Below are 16952 nucleotides of genomic sequence, written 5' to 3'. Positions count from 1 at the left end.
TGCTTCAACATCCTACGCATGCTACGTAAGATCTTCCGGTGGATCCCCACCGAAACCAGGAAGACGGTCACTCAGGCCCTCGTCACCAGCCGACTGGATTACGGCAACTCACTCTACGCCGGAACCACTGCAAAACTCCAGAAAATGCTCCAGCGCATTCAGAACGCCTCAGCATGACTCATCCTGGACATCCCCCGACACAGCCACATCTCAGCACACCTGAGAAACCTGAACTGGCTCCCCGTCAGCAAGAGAATCACGTTCCGACTCCTCGCCCACGCACACAAAGCTCTCCACAACCAGGGCCCAAGATACCTCAACGACCGCCTGAACTTCTACACTCCCACCCGCCAGCTCCGATCGACCACCCACGCCCTTGCGGCCGTCCCCCGCATCCGAAGAGCCACAACAGGAGGAAGATCCTTCTCTTACCTGGCCGCCAAGACGTGGAACTCCCTCCCCACCCACCTCCGCCTGACCCAAGACCACCTCGTCTTCAGGAAGCAACTCAAGACCTGGCTGTCTGAGCAGTAGCGGACCCCCCTACCCCAAGCGCCTTGAGACCCTCCGGGTGAGTAGCGCGCTATACAAATGCTTTGATTGATTGATTGATTGGTGGAACAAATAGACCCCGAACAGAGGCTCCACGAGTTCTTGAGAGAATACTGAAGCACCCCTCACTGTACCACTCAGCGAAGCCCGTGGGCTCTCATGATCCATGGCCCCTGCCGTGACCTACTCCCCACCTGTCCGGGATTGACACCACTTTAACTGGACGTCGAGGAAGCACAAAAGAGAAGAGTGCGACAGAACCAAAATGCAAGTGTCTGACGCTGAGCCACCCCGAGGAGGTTTAGCCGGGGGGCGACAGTCATTCTGCGGAGCCGGTGCCAGGGATTAAAGTTCCAAACAGCCGATGAGCCGGGCACCTGGACAGTCACCGCCAACCATGGCTCCATGGTTACGGCGCGTAGAGAAGCGGAGGAAGTGTCCCAAAACATCTTGTGGTTCAAGGAAGTCCCACCAGAACAATACCAGGAGATTGCCAGCTACCCCCCAAGTCCCGTGAACAATGGCGAGCCCGAAGAACAGGCGGACGACTCGGCGAGTGGCCAAGTTGATGAAACCCCATAACTAAACCCCTCACCACAACAACATGGGATTTGTTCCAATGACTCCGGCCAGAGCAGAACAGGATGGCATACCGGCACCCATAGATACTGCCTGTGGCCTAACCCCCACCCGAGCCAGTGGCTGAGAGACTATGCCTGCTGAAGATCTGGAGCTCACCAACAGGTACTCACGCAAGTACCGGAGTCATGTGTTGGAGTGAACACTGATATGTGATTTTGTATAACTAAAATATTTTGACAAAAGAACTGAGTTGGATTGGGATGTAATATTTGGCGGTCTAGTGGTTGCCATACCCACATCCATCACATCCGCAGGCCAGGCGTGGCCTGCAGGGAATTAATAAATGGAAGGCAGCTGCTCGGGGCACGTCACTTCCGACTACGATACTGTGTAGTCCCTATGTGTCCGTTACTTGCTCCGACCCCCGCACTATCCCCTTCTGGCCCAGCGAAGGCCTGTGCATGAATTCAGGGGCCAACAAAGGGACTCCAAACAATTTGTTAACCGACCCAAAGTCGAACAAAAGGCAGCACCTGGACGTATTCTTGGAATTCCTAAAAAGACAGCATCCTGACAGACGTCACTGTCTCCCAGTCTGCAAACGACTCAAGGGAAACACATTATGTAATACACATAAATCTATCTACAGAACGCAATACACCCATTGCAAAAATCGTCACTCTTCCATCCAGTTCCCAAAACTACAAGGGGCGGATTGAGATGCATGTCCTTTTATTACCTTGCTTCTAACTGGTACAAATATATTCCTCCTGGTCTGCGAACCATGAACAACCAAACCTCTTTCAGGAAAAATCTCGAAACGTGGGTGTTCCTGCTGAAGCTATAACCCTCCAGCCTCCTTTGCATAGGCTAGGAAGCTGTGTGCTTCACCTACTGATTTCATTCATTCATTTACTACATATTCTATTTGTCTTGTCTTTCTTCAGAGGGTACGGGGAACATGGCCGTGGACTTCCCCAGCGTGCTACATCTTCATACGAAAAAAGAAAGTTTGTGATGGACGTGAAGGTGCAAGGGGGGTATGTCCTAATCTATGATACACAATATTTTAAGCTCTAATCTTTATTGTCACAGTTTTACGATCCCTGCGCTATCATGGAGGAGAACAATTTATGAGGAAAACCACATTTATGTATTTACTAAGTAATTGCTGGAAAGTGGGTTGTTGGTTGACTGGGGTATGAACCTTAGTCAAACAGCAACCACAATTCTAGTCAGGAGAGTGTCAGGCGAACCTTAAATTAACGCCATACAAAAAGATACTGCAGCAAGTTAGCAAAATAGTTCTGACTTTAATAAAAAATGCAATACCAAAATAACAAAAATCCAACTAAAACAACAAAAATCCAATGAGTAGAACTTGAGATTGATTTTAAAAGTTTTAAGAAAAGATAACGCTAAGAACGCAAAAGCTCTAAAGTGGGATATCATGGTGCTATCAGAAGGGGGCAAAGTCAAATGTTCTGGCCGGCCACGATGGAGGGATCCAGGTAGGATAGAGGGATCCAGGCAGGCCACTGAACAAAAGTACCTTAATTTGAGGTGGCAGAGGATTTTGTGCATTTGGGTTTAAGATGTGTTGCACAGCAGAAGCAACGCACCAGTTCCAAGATGTGGCAAACCTGAAGTGTGGGATCCTGATGTGTAGATGTTGAAGATACTATAGACAGGGCTTGTGGTGAGAAGACCGGTGTTGAGGATGCGTTGCAAAGTCAATGTGATATATCGGCTCTGATGAGCAGGGAAGCTGTTGATGGGAATGCAAGGACCTTGCACCGGGGAAGTTGCAGGTTCAAAGGCAATACGCTGAGTCCAATACAAGCAGCAGTAGCTATGTATCAATGCTGATCCATACAGTAGTTGTGATGCACCAGTGCCAATCCGAGCAACATTCGCAATGCACCAGTTTCAATCCACGCAGCTTTGGTGATGCGTTGGTTCTTCTGGAGCAAACAACATTGGTCCACTTCCAGGGGGTCGGGGAATGGGGTGGCATTGATAGAGCAAGGATTTGCATGTTATGTGACTTGCTGGACTCATGAACCTCAAATAATCACTAATGTTATATTCAATTTTTTTTGTGTATTAATATTGCACTTTTACACTACATTCGGGTGTCCCAAAGACGCTTGCCTATGTGGTTTCTAATCCTAACAACGCTTGCCTACTGACTGATCGCTGCTTCGCAGGTTTCTAGTCTGCGCATGCGTCAGTTATACCCACGTGATGTGACGCACTCGCAGTTCTGGAGGGATTTTTTTCGCAAATGCGCTGTAGTACTAAAAATGGCCGCTTTGTTTTAGCACGCAACTCGCTTGCCACCGCTGCTTTCGCACTGTTGATTATTTCTGCCTAAACCCTAACGCTATAGTTATCATACAGTAAGGGGTGTAATATAGCCAATCATGGTATACAGTGTATTCAATTTTTCTGTGTTTCTAAATTGTTTTCGCTTACTTTTCATGTGACACACTTTGGGGGCCTGTGAGCTGTGCGCCACTCCATCTTTGAAGCCCATGTCACCCTAACCACGTGATGAGGGAGAAAACGAATTGCGCAGGAGTGGAACTAAGCCAGCTGGCTGCCGAAGCTCAGATGCTCCTGGGAAAGCGACCTCTGCTCCAGGAGAAGACTTCAACTGTACCTGAAGTTGATACAAATTTGATATTCTAATGTGTGTCCTATTGTATTATACCTTCCTATGCCATGGGAACTGGAATGTAAGGGGTGGGTTCAAGATATTACATATTAATTATGAGAACACAAAATTCTAGGTGGTGACAATGACCTAACCACCTCTCTTGTCCAATCTGAAGTTGGGGATCCTTTCATTTGCAACATTTGTGGGTGGTCCACTGACCCGAAAACAGTATAACTAGTCTAGTTTTAGCTAGAGAAATTGTCCGACTTGTCCGAGTAGCTGACCTGTCACTGACCCTACGAACTCTATAGGTGATTGATACAGAGAGCTGCTGAGCACTCTGTCCGTAATTTCCACAAACTCAGTCTGGGGTGGAGAAACCTTAAGTGCTGGCGAAGCACTTTACTTGGAGATTCGAGAACCCAATCGGGGTTATTGGCAGATTCCTTGCAGAGAGGGCGTAGCGCAGGCGTTGCATCCGAAGCTGCAGGTGTTGGTCGTACCCTTTGATGAGCCCGGTCCTGATCCAAATCCTGGGGTTATCCTGTCCTGACTGTCCCTGAGCTGTACCTGCTCGCCTACTGGCATCCTAAGTCCTTGAGGGTCCTTTCCCGCCTTTCCCAACTGACCCGTGGCCAGGGTTAGTCTCCGTCCTGTTCTAGGTAAATATAATTGTGTGGGTGTTCGTCTATTCTAAATCTCTTCTCGTCTATTTTCCAAATAAAGCAATCTTGCCGATGTTATTTCCTGTCTTCATATAAAAGTTGCCTTCATGCAAAGTATTTACTAGCATGTTCCATATTTTTTCCCTTACCTTTAGTCAAACTTTCTAAATCTGTTTCCTATGCAGTATGTTCCATTATTTCCCCTCCTTTAGAGAATAAGTACCTGTTGAAATAGAAACCCTTAGTAGTGACGTAATTCCTTAGACCTATAGCATATTAGAAGTCACCTTAATTAGTATGTTCCCTTTCTTTACCCGCTTTTAGTAACATTGAGTAGTCTATAGTACCCAAGTGTATTCCCTATTTCAAACCTTAGAATCCTGAGAATCTCAAATGTTACTTGTTTTGATTCATAGCTATACCTTGCTTCTGATTCTAATTATTGATAGTCTGATCTGTGTAAATCTCAGTCTCATGGCATATGAAGATTAACTTTGATAACTAGATAAAGATTTCAAAACTTCCTGTGTTTGTGGTTATTGAAAAGTATACATCGTTATTCAAATGTACAAGGTATTTGTTTAGAATTATCTGTTTACCCCTGCTAGCTCCTGATCTGTCGTGATCATAGGTACCTGTGATGAGGATTGGTAAGTCGGGTACACAAAATAAATAGAAGGGAAACTCGAATTGCTGAATAGCAGCGTGTAGGTTACCTGATTCATAAAAATAGTAAACACGTTATGGGCCCAAGTGTTTATGCTTTGGTAAAATAAAGAGTCGGGTGACCTGCGCGCGCTATCAGTAATATTCTGGTTAGCAGAGGAATGGTTAGGATTAGTTAAGACAGGCAGATAAGATGTTTTGTGGATAAACCGTGAATCTATAACATGTGCTGCTAAAAAATGTATTGCTGCTAAAAATATTTTTTTGCTAAAACCGATCGGAAATATTGCTTTGAAAAATGTTATAAAATGTTTTGAAATTATATTATATGAAATGCTGCTATAGTAAGTGTTTATTAACAAATGGTTAGTGATTGTTATATGTTGTCTGGAAATTCCCCAGGGATAGAATAGCGGGTGGTGAGTAGAATCCACTCCGCGGAGAGGTCAGTGGCTCGAGGAAGATTAGTGCATGGTTAAGCAGAACTGGAAGCACTAATTAGGGTTTTCTGTATGACTAATTGAATAAATGATAGTAACGAGATCGCTAATGAAACTTCAGTTGTGATATAACCTAGTAAGGGTCACACGTGGAAGGAGTAGTAGGTTCATCGGAGCTTAAGTGATAGCAAAGGTGTTCGCTAGTGAAACTTTGGACTTAGTATATATCCCAGAAAGCGGGGATGAGTCAAAAGAAGTAGCGGGTTCTCTAATGCTTGTGTGAAGGGTAGGCAGAAGGGTCTATCCGTAGTGTATGAAAAGTAGCCAAAAGAGGTTTGCTTGCAGTGAAACAAATCTTACTTTTAGGCACTCGAGTACAGTGGCGAATGTTATACGTTGTAAACTAAATAGAGTACTTGCACTTTAAGAAAAATTAAAAGTTTCCGTTACCTTGTGAAGGAGGGAGTCGGTTGTGAAGCTGCGCTGACGTCACTCCGTGCCGCGCTGGTATTGGTTGAAACCGCGGGCGTGTAACGAAGCTAGTATTGTAAAGGAGGGGTGAGTGCCGGAGCGTGAGACCGCGTCTCGCAAAAAAGGCCGCGCACCCATTGGTTAAAATTGTTTGCAATCACAGTGCTGATTGGTTGGTGTAGTTGGTAAAAGACGCACTGGTATTGGAAGAGGATTTATAAACAAAAGACGTAGTTAACCACAGAACTTTTGGTTACGCAGTCTATGTGGTATCCTGAATTCTTACCTGATCCACAACATTTATGGTTTCGCAAGGATCAGATGCTAAGAGGCAGACCTTACAATATGTACGGAAGCAAGAGAAAAATGTCATTTGCTGATAAGATCAAGAATTACTTTAAGAAAGACAAGCCCATTAGAACTAGAGAAGGTGTGATTATTCCACCACCAAATACTCCCGCATCATTTATGATGTTTGACAAAGGGTATCATACCTGCGTATGGTTGGAGAACTGGGTAAAGTATACCGAAGATGACGGAATCCTAGCGTTTCCTCTCGATGGTACCTTTAATAGTAGAATCCTGTTTAACTTGAGGACCCGAATGAATGACCTACACCCCAGACCCAGATTAACTCAATATGAGGCTTTAGAGGAATGGGAGATTGAGGCTCTAGAGCGTGACAGACCCCGAATGGATAAGGGAATAAGTAAATGGTATCCAAAATTGCAGCGAGAAACCAAGGAGAAAAAGATGAAACAATGGAGACAGAATATGATGGTCGAGGGACTATTTCCAGTATTTGGGATAAATGAGCCCAAGGGAGGGAAAAGCACAGAGAAAACCCGACACCTAATGACTATGGGTGATTCGGAAGATGAATATTTGGAGGATTTGTTTATGAAAAATCCACCGCCATATGATGAGGAATCCAGGTCTTTCAGCTCGAAAAATCCATTCTTTAGACCTCCGAGAAGGAGAAGTGCTAGTGAAACAGATACAGCAGGTATAGGCAATAGGCAAACTGGTGGAGACGGATTTTGTAGACCTGACCCTACTGTCCCAAATTATAGACCGTTCGGTGAAGATAGATCCTGTGGGATGGCCCCAACTGCCCCGAGTCTGTATCCTCCTTTAGTTCCACAAGTATTACATGATGCATCAGTTGACAGGGATTTACATGAAAGAGAAAAGGAAGCCTTGATAAAACAGCGGAATGAACTCATTCAGACCATAGCTCAGATAAATCCCAGCCCGAAGCCCTGACAATTCCAGTAACTATTGGTCCCGTTGTTCCTCTTTATGGGGATAAACAGGCTAGTCCAAAAACACCAATCATTAGCCCACCTGTAGCCCAGCCCAGAAAAGAGCCTCTCATAGTTGATGATCAGGCAAGTGAATGCAAATCTGCAATCTCCCTGATGGATCTGCCCATAAGGGAGCCAGAAAGTAGTATACCACGGACACGAACTCCGACCAGGGCCAAGGAAGTCCTGATAGAAACTGCTTCAGGGACCCGGAGTGCCACAGTAGTGACTCCGGAGGAACTAGATCGTTGGACCCGAGAATTAGAAAAGGAAACTCCCCAGCCCAAACCTTTAGATATTTACAAACTAAGAATAGAAATGGAGGAACTAATAGCCGGAAATGTGGGATTAAACAGATTGAACACTCTTAGTGAGGAGGAGTTACTGTTTATAAGCAAGAGCCTTACCCGAAACACCAGAGTGTTCCATGAGAAACTAATGGACACTGCGGCTAATATGGGAATAGATGTTAGCAAATCCCAAGTCTTGCAAAAGCCATACAGAACCGAATTTTCAGACAAGGACCTGGAGAACATGAATGTGTCAGGAAAAAAGGTACAGATAAAGGAATTGTTGAATTTGCTGCAGAAATGGGGAGATCTAGACAAATGGAAAGCCAGGTGGGCAAAGAAAAAGGAAGATAGTAAGGCCAGACCAAAGACTTCTGAATATGTCCTAAAGGAAGTCGACAAGGCAGAAAATTTGTATCCCATGAGAGAAGTACCACGTGGGAAATATGTACATGTTCCATGGTCTCGACAGGATATTGTGTCATTCACCAATGATTTCCCTAAATTACGAGAGAAGCCTGTAGAGTGGTATAGGCAGGTCGAGAGATTCGTTAAGGTCCAAAAGTGTCTCCTGAAGGACCTGGATGGGTTCTGCAACATTGTTGTTCCTGTAGGTTTATGGACAGAATGCAAAATTGCAGTTGATTGACCTAGTGAAGAGTATGAGAGAGACTCCAGAACCGGAGCTCCCTTGCCGGAGGTGATGAGAAAATATGACAAAGTAATACAATACTTAAAAGAGAAAGTGCCAGCAAAGGAAACTGATTGGACCCGTATAGATAGAACTACCCAAAATCGTGATGAAACTGTTCACTCCTACTATGAACGACTGCTACAGGTATTCAAAACCTACAGTGGAATCGATAACATTGAAATGAAGGATATGACTCATTTCATTTACCGATTCGTGTTGGGGTTGAGACCTGAAATCTCACAGTGGATTAGGGATAATAAAATCTGTTGGCAGGGAAAACCCATAGATGAAGTCCTGAAGTACGCAAAATACTGCAAGGATGAGATGGAGAACAAAAGAAAAGCCCTAAAGGAGAAGGTCATGTGGGCACAAGTAAAACTGGCTGAACAGCAAGAAGAACAGTTAAGTAAAGTGAATAATAATACCCCAACACAAACTCTGGGGGAGGAGGGAAGCCCCGAGTAAAAATGAGTCGAGAGGAGGCCAAGAAGAAGTTCCCCTGTCACGGGTGCGGTCAGATAGGGCACTGGAGAGACGAATGTCCAATGATACAGCATGGTATCGCGCAAAACAATGATTTAAATCCACAGGTGCACAAAGAGGGGCCACGAAAGACCCAACAGCAGGTAAAACAGAATCAGTTGATTCGTGCACCTAGACCTAACTATAAGAATCAAGCTCAGCAGAATGAGGGGGTCGAGGTATGGGAAGGAAGAGATGATAGAAATGCAGCAACCTCGCAATTCCTGTTGAATGATACATTCCTCTGTGATGAACCTTACTGACGGGGCCTGAGAGGGGAGGCGAGGAGTGCGTACTTGGCGCCTCCTTACCGGTAGACCAGCCAGGGCCATACATTGAAGGAAAGGTTGAAAAAAATGACGTCACCTTTCTGTTGGACACTGGTGCTACCCGTTCTACTGTGAGAACAGCAGACGTTCCAAACCTACCCCTCTCGGGAGAAGCCATCCAAGTAGTGGGCGTGTCCAATCAAATAATCAGTACTCCAGTAACTGAACCAATGGAGATTTCCATAGGGAATTTTAAAGAAATGCACAGATTTGTCATCTGTGATTCCAGTCCTGTAAACTTATTAGGACGTTATTGGTTGTGCAAAATGAACTGTACCATCTTTTGCACACCAAAAGGCGTTGAAATTCAGACCCCCGATGAAGATGGACTTTACAAATTAATGTTACTAAAAAAAACCTGATTCAGAAATTAAGAGATTAACCATACAAGACTTACCTGAAGAGCTCCAACAGACAGTAATACCAGAGGTGTGGGATTTCACCGGAAAAGATGTAAGATTAATGGCAAATGTAGATCCGATTCAAATAGCCATAAAACCAAATGCAGTTTACCCAAATACCAAGCAGTATAAAATGAACGCAGAAGTGAAAGCAGGAGTTGCCATTGAAATAAAAAGATTGCTAGAAGCAAACATCATACAAGAAGTGATGAGCAGTCCTTGTAATTCGCCCATAATTGGAATTTAAAAAGCCTAGTGGGAAGTACAGGGTAGTGCAGGACCTGCGCAAGGTAAACACGATTGTTGTTCCTTGTTGCCCGATCGTGCCAAACCCTGCAGTGATATTGTATCAAATTCCATGGAATGCTGGATGGTTTACCGTTATTGACTTGTGTCACGCATTCTTTTCCATCCCATTGCATCCAGACAGCAAATGTCTTTTCTCATTTGAATTTGACAGTCATGTCTACGTCTGGAATCGTGTCCCTCAGGGGTACACTGAGAGTCCTTCGATTTTCAATCAGATTTTAAAAAGATGCCTTGAAACTTTAGTCTTGCCTAGAGAATCGGTCTTGGTCCAATACATAGACGACCTCTTACTGGCGTCTAAAAATCGGAACGACTGTGTTACTGATACCATTGCATTGTTGAATCACTTAGGTAAAGGAGGACATAAAGTATCACCAGACAAATTACAGTTCTGTAAAAATTCAGTGAAATATCTGGGGCACCAGATAGAGAAAGGCATCCGGAAAGTTACTTCAGAAAGAATTAGGATTATACAAGACATGGAATTGCCACATACTCAGAAAGAAGTCAGAATGTTCCTGGGAGTACTAGGATACTGTAGACAGTGGATTGTGGGATTTGCAGTTCTGGCAAAACCATTAATAAAAATGACCAAGAAAGGAGCTAAGGATCCAGTTGAATGGGATGATGAAAGCATGACATCCTGTATAAAATTACAAAACTGTCTGTGTTCAGCTCCTGCATTAGGAATGCCTGACTATTCAAAAGACGTTGCCTTGTTTTGTGACACACGAGACAATTGTGCACTCTCAGTCCTGACTCAAATCCATGGTCTAACTAGACGTCCGGTGGCATATTTTTCTGCCACCTTGAATCCGGTGGCTGCTGGATTGCCTGGATGTCTGAAAGCAGTAGCTGCGACCTACACGAGTCTTGAACAAAGCGAATCCATTGTCATGGGACATCCGGTAACTGTGTATGTCCCACACACTGTTGTGATCCTATTGTCTCGAACCAAAACCCAGTACCTCACACCTAGTCGGCTGACTAAGTATGAAAGAATTCTGGTGGGTGCAGCAAATTGCCTGATGTAACATACTGAATCCAGCTACCTTATTACCTAATACACAGGGTGCCGAGGTTGAGGGAGAGATCGAGCATAATTGCATTGATCTGACGGAATTGAGCACCAAGCCCCGCCCAGACATAAAAGAAACAGCCTTGCCAATAGAAGACCTTGAATATTTTGTAGATGGGTCATGTTTAAGACATGAGGATGGAGGTCTAAGTGCTGCCTATGCTGTAGTTACCCTAGAAAAAACAATAGAAGCCTCCTGCCTATCTGGAGTAAAATCTGCACAAATAGCCGAATTGGTTGCATTGACAAGAGCTTGTAAAATTGCGAAAAATAAGATAGTAACCATATACATGGATAGCCAGTATGGTTACGGGGTTGTGCATGACTTCGGCCAATTATGGCTGCAAAGAGAATTCATGACTTCCTCAGGTACCCCTATCAGAAATGGAAAAGTGGTACAGAACCTACTGGAAGCAATTCAGTTGCCAAAGGAATTGGCAGTGGTCAAATGTGCTGCTCACAAATCTGGCAATGACGATGTGACAGCTGGCAACAGATATGCAAACCAAATAGCCCAATATTGTTCAAGACATGAAATGTCATTGAATATCAAATTGGGGGGAGTAGAAAACAGCTGCCAATCTATGGTGTTTTTAGGATGTATCAACTTGGGAGGAACTGAAAGGGTTACAACAGGCTGCAGAACCAGAAGAGAAGGAAAGATGGGAGAAAGATGATTGTCAACCCCGGAGTAGAGATGGTGTTGTTGTCCATGTTGATGGTTTGCCTGTGTTACCAGATAGCATGATTGCTCCTATGGCCCGATTAATACATGGAGACTCACACATAGCGAGAGATGCGATGGTCCGTGTTTTCAAACAAATGTGGTACAATTCGAAGTTCAGAAACATTGCAGAGGCACTTTGCCAGAGGTGCTTAACTTGTCAACAGTTTAATCCTGGGAAGAAGACAGTAGTGTTACCAAGTACAATTGGAAAGGCAGAGGGTCCTTTTATCAGACTACAGGTTGACTTTAATCAGTTACCCATGTGCAAGGGATATAGGTATGTATTGGTCATAGTCTGCCTATTTTCAAGATGGGTGGAAGCCTACCCAGTAAAGAAAAATGATGCTATTACTGTAGCCAAATTGTTACTAAGGGAACTGATACCTAGGTTCGGTTTCCCAGTCACAGTTGAAACGGACAGAGGTGGGCATTTTGCCAACAACATATTGACACAGCTCTATGAAGCGTTCAAAATTACTCAAAAACTGCATTGTGCATATCATCCAGAGGCTTCTGGAGTAGTCGAACAGGTGAATGGCACTATAAAGTCGAGATTGGGAAAAATGTGTAACTCAACTGGATTGAATTGGATAGACGCTTTACCCCTTGTCCTGATGGGACTGAGAAGCATCCCAGATCGAAAGACAGGCCTGAGCCCCCATGAGATACTAATGGGAAGAGTGATGCGGCAGGCATGGGTACCAGGACACAAACTGCTAAGTATTTCTGATGATTTGGTACTAGAATACTGCAAGCAGCTGGGTGACCAAGTGCGTTCTATCCCTCACCAGATTGGAGAAGACGCCGTCGCCAGGCCAACAACTCCAGTCCATTATCTGAGGCCAGGTGATTGGGTCGCTCTTAAGAAACACACCCGGTCAAGTTGCCTAGCACCGAAGTGGGGAAAACCGAGACAAGTAATCCTTGTCACCACAACTGCGGTGAAGTGTGCTGGCGTGCCCAAGTGGATCCATGCCAGTCATACCAAGAGGGTGACAGAAGAAGAAGCAACTGAGGCTGAAGGTTGTGCAGCTGAGGGGTCTCCAGACGTTGGGCCTGAAACAGCTGATTACGAACAACCGAGCACCAGTCAAGACGAGTGGTTCCCTGCAGATGATCTGACCTTTGATCCAATACGAAGCAGGAGATACACCTACTTAGATAGAGAGTGGGATAGTGAGGATGAGACAGGACTAGGAGAAGAAAATCAGATAATCTAAATCCATGACAACTCTGAAGAGGAAGGTCAGATAGGGACAGGACAGGTTATTGACACACCTCCAACTACTCCAGAAACTGAGAAGGGACAGTTAGAAATAAAAGCTGAAGTCCATGCGGAAGAAAATCAAGAGTTCGAAGTGCATGGGCAGGATCAGATAGAAATAGACAAATGTGTTCAGGAAACAGAATTTGAAACAAGCAAAAGTCTAACTAAGCATACACCTGAACCAGGCCAGCTTAGGAACCAGGCGGAAGAAACTGAAGTAAGACCTGGGACTAGTCAGACAGGAAGAGAAGAAAGGATTGAAATAAATTTGCCACAACTGAACGAAAACAAGAGAGCACGTGAAGAAAGCCAGATCACAGTGCCAGTCAAAAGACTCAAAAAGAAGAAGAGTGATCCCAGATTCATAAAAAGACTGAAACTAAGATTGAAAACTGTAGAAGAAAAGCTAGAAGACCGAAAGAGGGCTGCCAGTGAGAGGGAGAGAACTGGAACCCAGCCCAAACGAAGAAGTAGTAGGCTAAAGAGACAGAACAAAAATTATAAGGGTCCCGAGTGGACTTACCTAGTGTTAGAAGAATTTGAAGATCTCGAGATAAGCGACGAAAGTGACAAAGAATCGATTGCTGATCAGGGTTCCGAAGAAGAAGACCCAACCTGAAAGTGAAAACTGTGTAAGCCTCTTGTGTAAAGTTACAAAGAGGGATTGGAAAGCTTCTTTTGAGCAGAAAATGTCTGATTCAAATGTGAATGGAAGACCTAGAGGAAACTGTTGTAAAACATGCTGCAAATTATGTTTGTGTAGTGTAGCAATAGTACTGATATTATGGATAGGACTAACAATTACCATTCCGTTTATGATAAGTAAAGACACTAACCTGTACCCTACTAAACAAGTGACTCAAGACACAGAAGTTATACAAACTGAAGAAACACCACGAAGTGTAGAAAGACACGAGAGAACTCTTAGCCTTAGACAGACAAAAATGGACTTAGATGCATCAGATGAGGGAAGACTACATTATCACAGAATCAAAAACAGAACACACTTAAATGTATTCGCAAACCTTCTAGTAAAATATGTAGAAGCTATGGAAATAGAGGATTGTTATGTGTGCATGAAGCTACCCACTTCTGTAGCTGAAGGTGTGACCTATCACCATTTTCCCCTAACCTATGGAATTTCTTGTAGTATTTTAGCAAGCTTATTTTATAGAGGAACTTTACAGTATTACTATTCTAACACTGACGTAATATTTTCTGAACTTCCTATTCGAGGAAACCTGAACATTGTACACACCAAGAGTGACGTGACTCGTTATATGGGAGAATACTTTCTGACTATAGGGGACATCGACTTAGGTGAAGCACACAGAAATAACTTAACCTGTTCTTTACATGAAGAAGAGAAAATGTTTTTAAATATGGCAGAAAAAAGAAGGGAGAGTTTCCAGAGAAATGCAAATGATAAAAGACAGAAAACCCCTAAATGGGCAGAAAACACGGAAAGCCCCTCAAATGGTGAAGCTAATGCTGCACTGTTGCTGGACTTCGAAAGAAAAGGGAAACTTTGTCTTCATAGAGAAAAGACTAGTTATTATAATAATATATTCATCGGTTCCAGTGAATGCGAACACAATTAAAAGGTAATTGGATGGTGGGGTTTCAAAAATGGGTCAGAACCTGTGTTTCCCGGAATACATTGTATATGTGGGAACAAGGCTTATTTCAAATTGCCGGATCCCTGGTATGGAAGCTGCTATTTTGGCATTGTCTTCCCGAAAATATACCATGTGAATGACGCCGCTGGAAGCAATGAAAATACTAATGGTTTAGTACGTAGTAGAAGAGAAAGTGTAGGAGAAATTATAGGTGATATATTTAGTGCACTGATACCTGTAGTGGGAGTGGTTCTGAATACTCACAGTATTTGCAAATTGTCTACAGTAGTGGATCGGTTATCTACTGACACTGCTGCTGGTTTCCTACTGGTCAATACTGAAATGGTTGCGATCAGATCAATGGTTTTACAAAATCGACTTGCTCTTGATACCTTATTGGCAAAAGAGGGCGGAGTCTGCAGGATGTTGAAAGTGCAACATTGTTGCACTTACATTCCTGATAAGAGTGTTGAAATTAAGAAATATGTGAGAAACATTACTAATTTGGAAAAGGAACTCAAACCACTGGAGGTTGATAGTGCCTGGAAGAGACTAACTGATGGTCTCTCCTCTGTAGGTAGTTGGTTTTCTAACATAGGTAAAGGTCTTGTGAGTAAAATACTGATGCAAATAGCTGGAATAAGTTTAATTGTGCTGATCATAATAATTTGCTGCAAATGTCAAAAATGCAAAAAGAAGTATGCTGTGAATAAGAGAGGAATGAAAAGGAATGTTGATGAACTTGAATTAGAAGAGCTGAAAAACCAAATATATAAGAGAGCAAAGAATTTCCATCCTAATAAAGATGCAGAAAAAAGGATAAATAATAAATTTGTTGAAATTGAGATGAATGAGATGTGAAAGAGAGAAGTTGGCATCTGGTTCCATTAATAGTGATGATAGTAAATATCATCAAAGAGGGGATTGATAGACTAAGGATTCGCATGTTACGCAACTTGCTGGACTCATGAACCTCAAATAATCACTAATGTTATAATCAATTTGTTTTGTGTATTAATATTGCACTTTTACACTACACGCGGGTGTTCCAAAGACGCTTGCCTGTGTGGTTTCTAATCCTAACAACGCTTGCCTACTGACTGATCGCTGCTTTGCAGGTTTCAAGTCTGCGCATGCGTCGGTTATACCCACGTGATGTGACGCACTCGCAGTTCTGGAGGGATTTTTTTCGCACATGCGCTGTAGTACTAAAAATGGCCGCTTTGGTTTAGCACGCAACTCGCTTGCCACCGCTGCTTTCACACTGTTGATTATTTCTGCCTAAACCCTAACGCTATAGTTATCATACAGTAAGGGGTGTAATATAGCCAATCATGGTATACAGTGTATTAAATTTTTCTGTGTTTCTAAATTGTTTTCGCTTACTTTTCATGTGACACACTTTGGGGGCCTGTGAGCTGTGCGCCACTCCATCTTTGAAGCCCATGTCACCCTAACCACGTGATGAGGGAGAAAACGAATTGCGCAGGAGTGGAACTAAGCCAGCTGGCTGCCGAAGCTCAGATGCTCCTGGGAAAGCGACCTCTGCTCCAGAAGAAGACTTCTACTGTACCTGAAACTGATACAAATTTGATATTCTAATGTGTATCCTATTGTACTATACCTTCCTATGGCATGGGAACTGGAATGTAAGGGGTGGGTTCAAGATATTACATATTAATTATGAAAATACAAAATTCTAGGTGGTGACAATGACCTAACCACCTCTCTTGTCCAATCCGAAGTTGGGGATCCTTTCATTTGCAACATTTGTGGGTGGTCCACTGACCCGAAAACAGTATAACTAGTCTAGTTTTAGCTAGAGAAATTGTCCGACTTGTCTGAGTAGCTGACCTGTCACTGACCCTACGAACTCTATAGGTGATTGATACAGAGAGCTGCGGAGCACTCTGTCCGTAATTTCCACAAACTCAGTCTGGGGTGGAGAAACCTTAAGTGCTGGCGAAGCACTTTACTGGGAGATTTGAGAACCCAATCGGGGTTATTGGCAGATTCCTTGCAGAGAGGGCGTAGCGCAGGCGTTGCATCCGAAGCTGCAGGTGTTGGTCGTACCCTTTGATGAGCCCGGTCCTGATCCAAATCCTGGGGTTATCCTGTCCTGACTGTCCCTGAGCTGTACCTGCTCGCCTACTGGCATCCTAAGTCCTTGAGAGTCCTTTCCCGCCTTTCCCAACTGACCCGTGGCCAGGGTTAGTCTCCGTCCTGTTCTAGGTAAATATAATTGTGTGTGTGTTCGTCTATTCTAAATCTCTTCTCTTCTATTTTCCAAATAAAGCAATCTTGCCGATGTTATTTCCTGTCTTCATATAAAAGTTGCCTTCATGCAAAGTATTTACTAGCATGTTCCATA

This window comes from Lissotriton vulgaris, chromosome 3_1 (assembly GCF_964263255.1).
Source record: "Lissotriton vulgaris chromosome 3_1, aLisVul1.2, whole genome shotgun sequence".
Classification (NCBI taxonomy): Eukaryota; Metazoa; Chordata; class Amphibia; order Caudata; family Salamandridae; genus Lissotriton; species Lissotriton vulgaris.
This window is presented reverse-complemented; position numbering follows the sequence as displayed.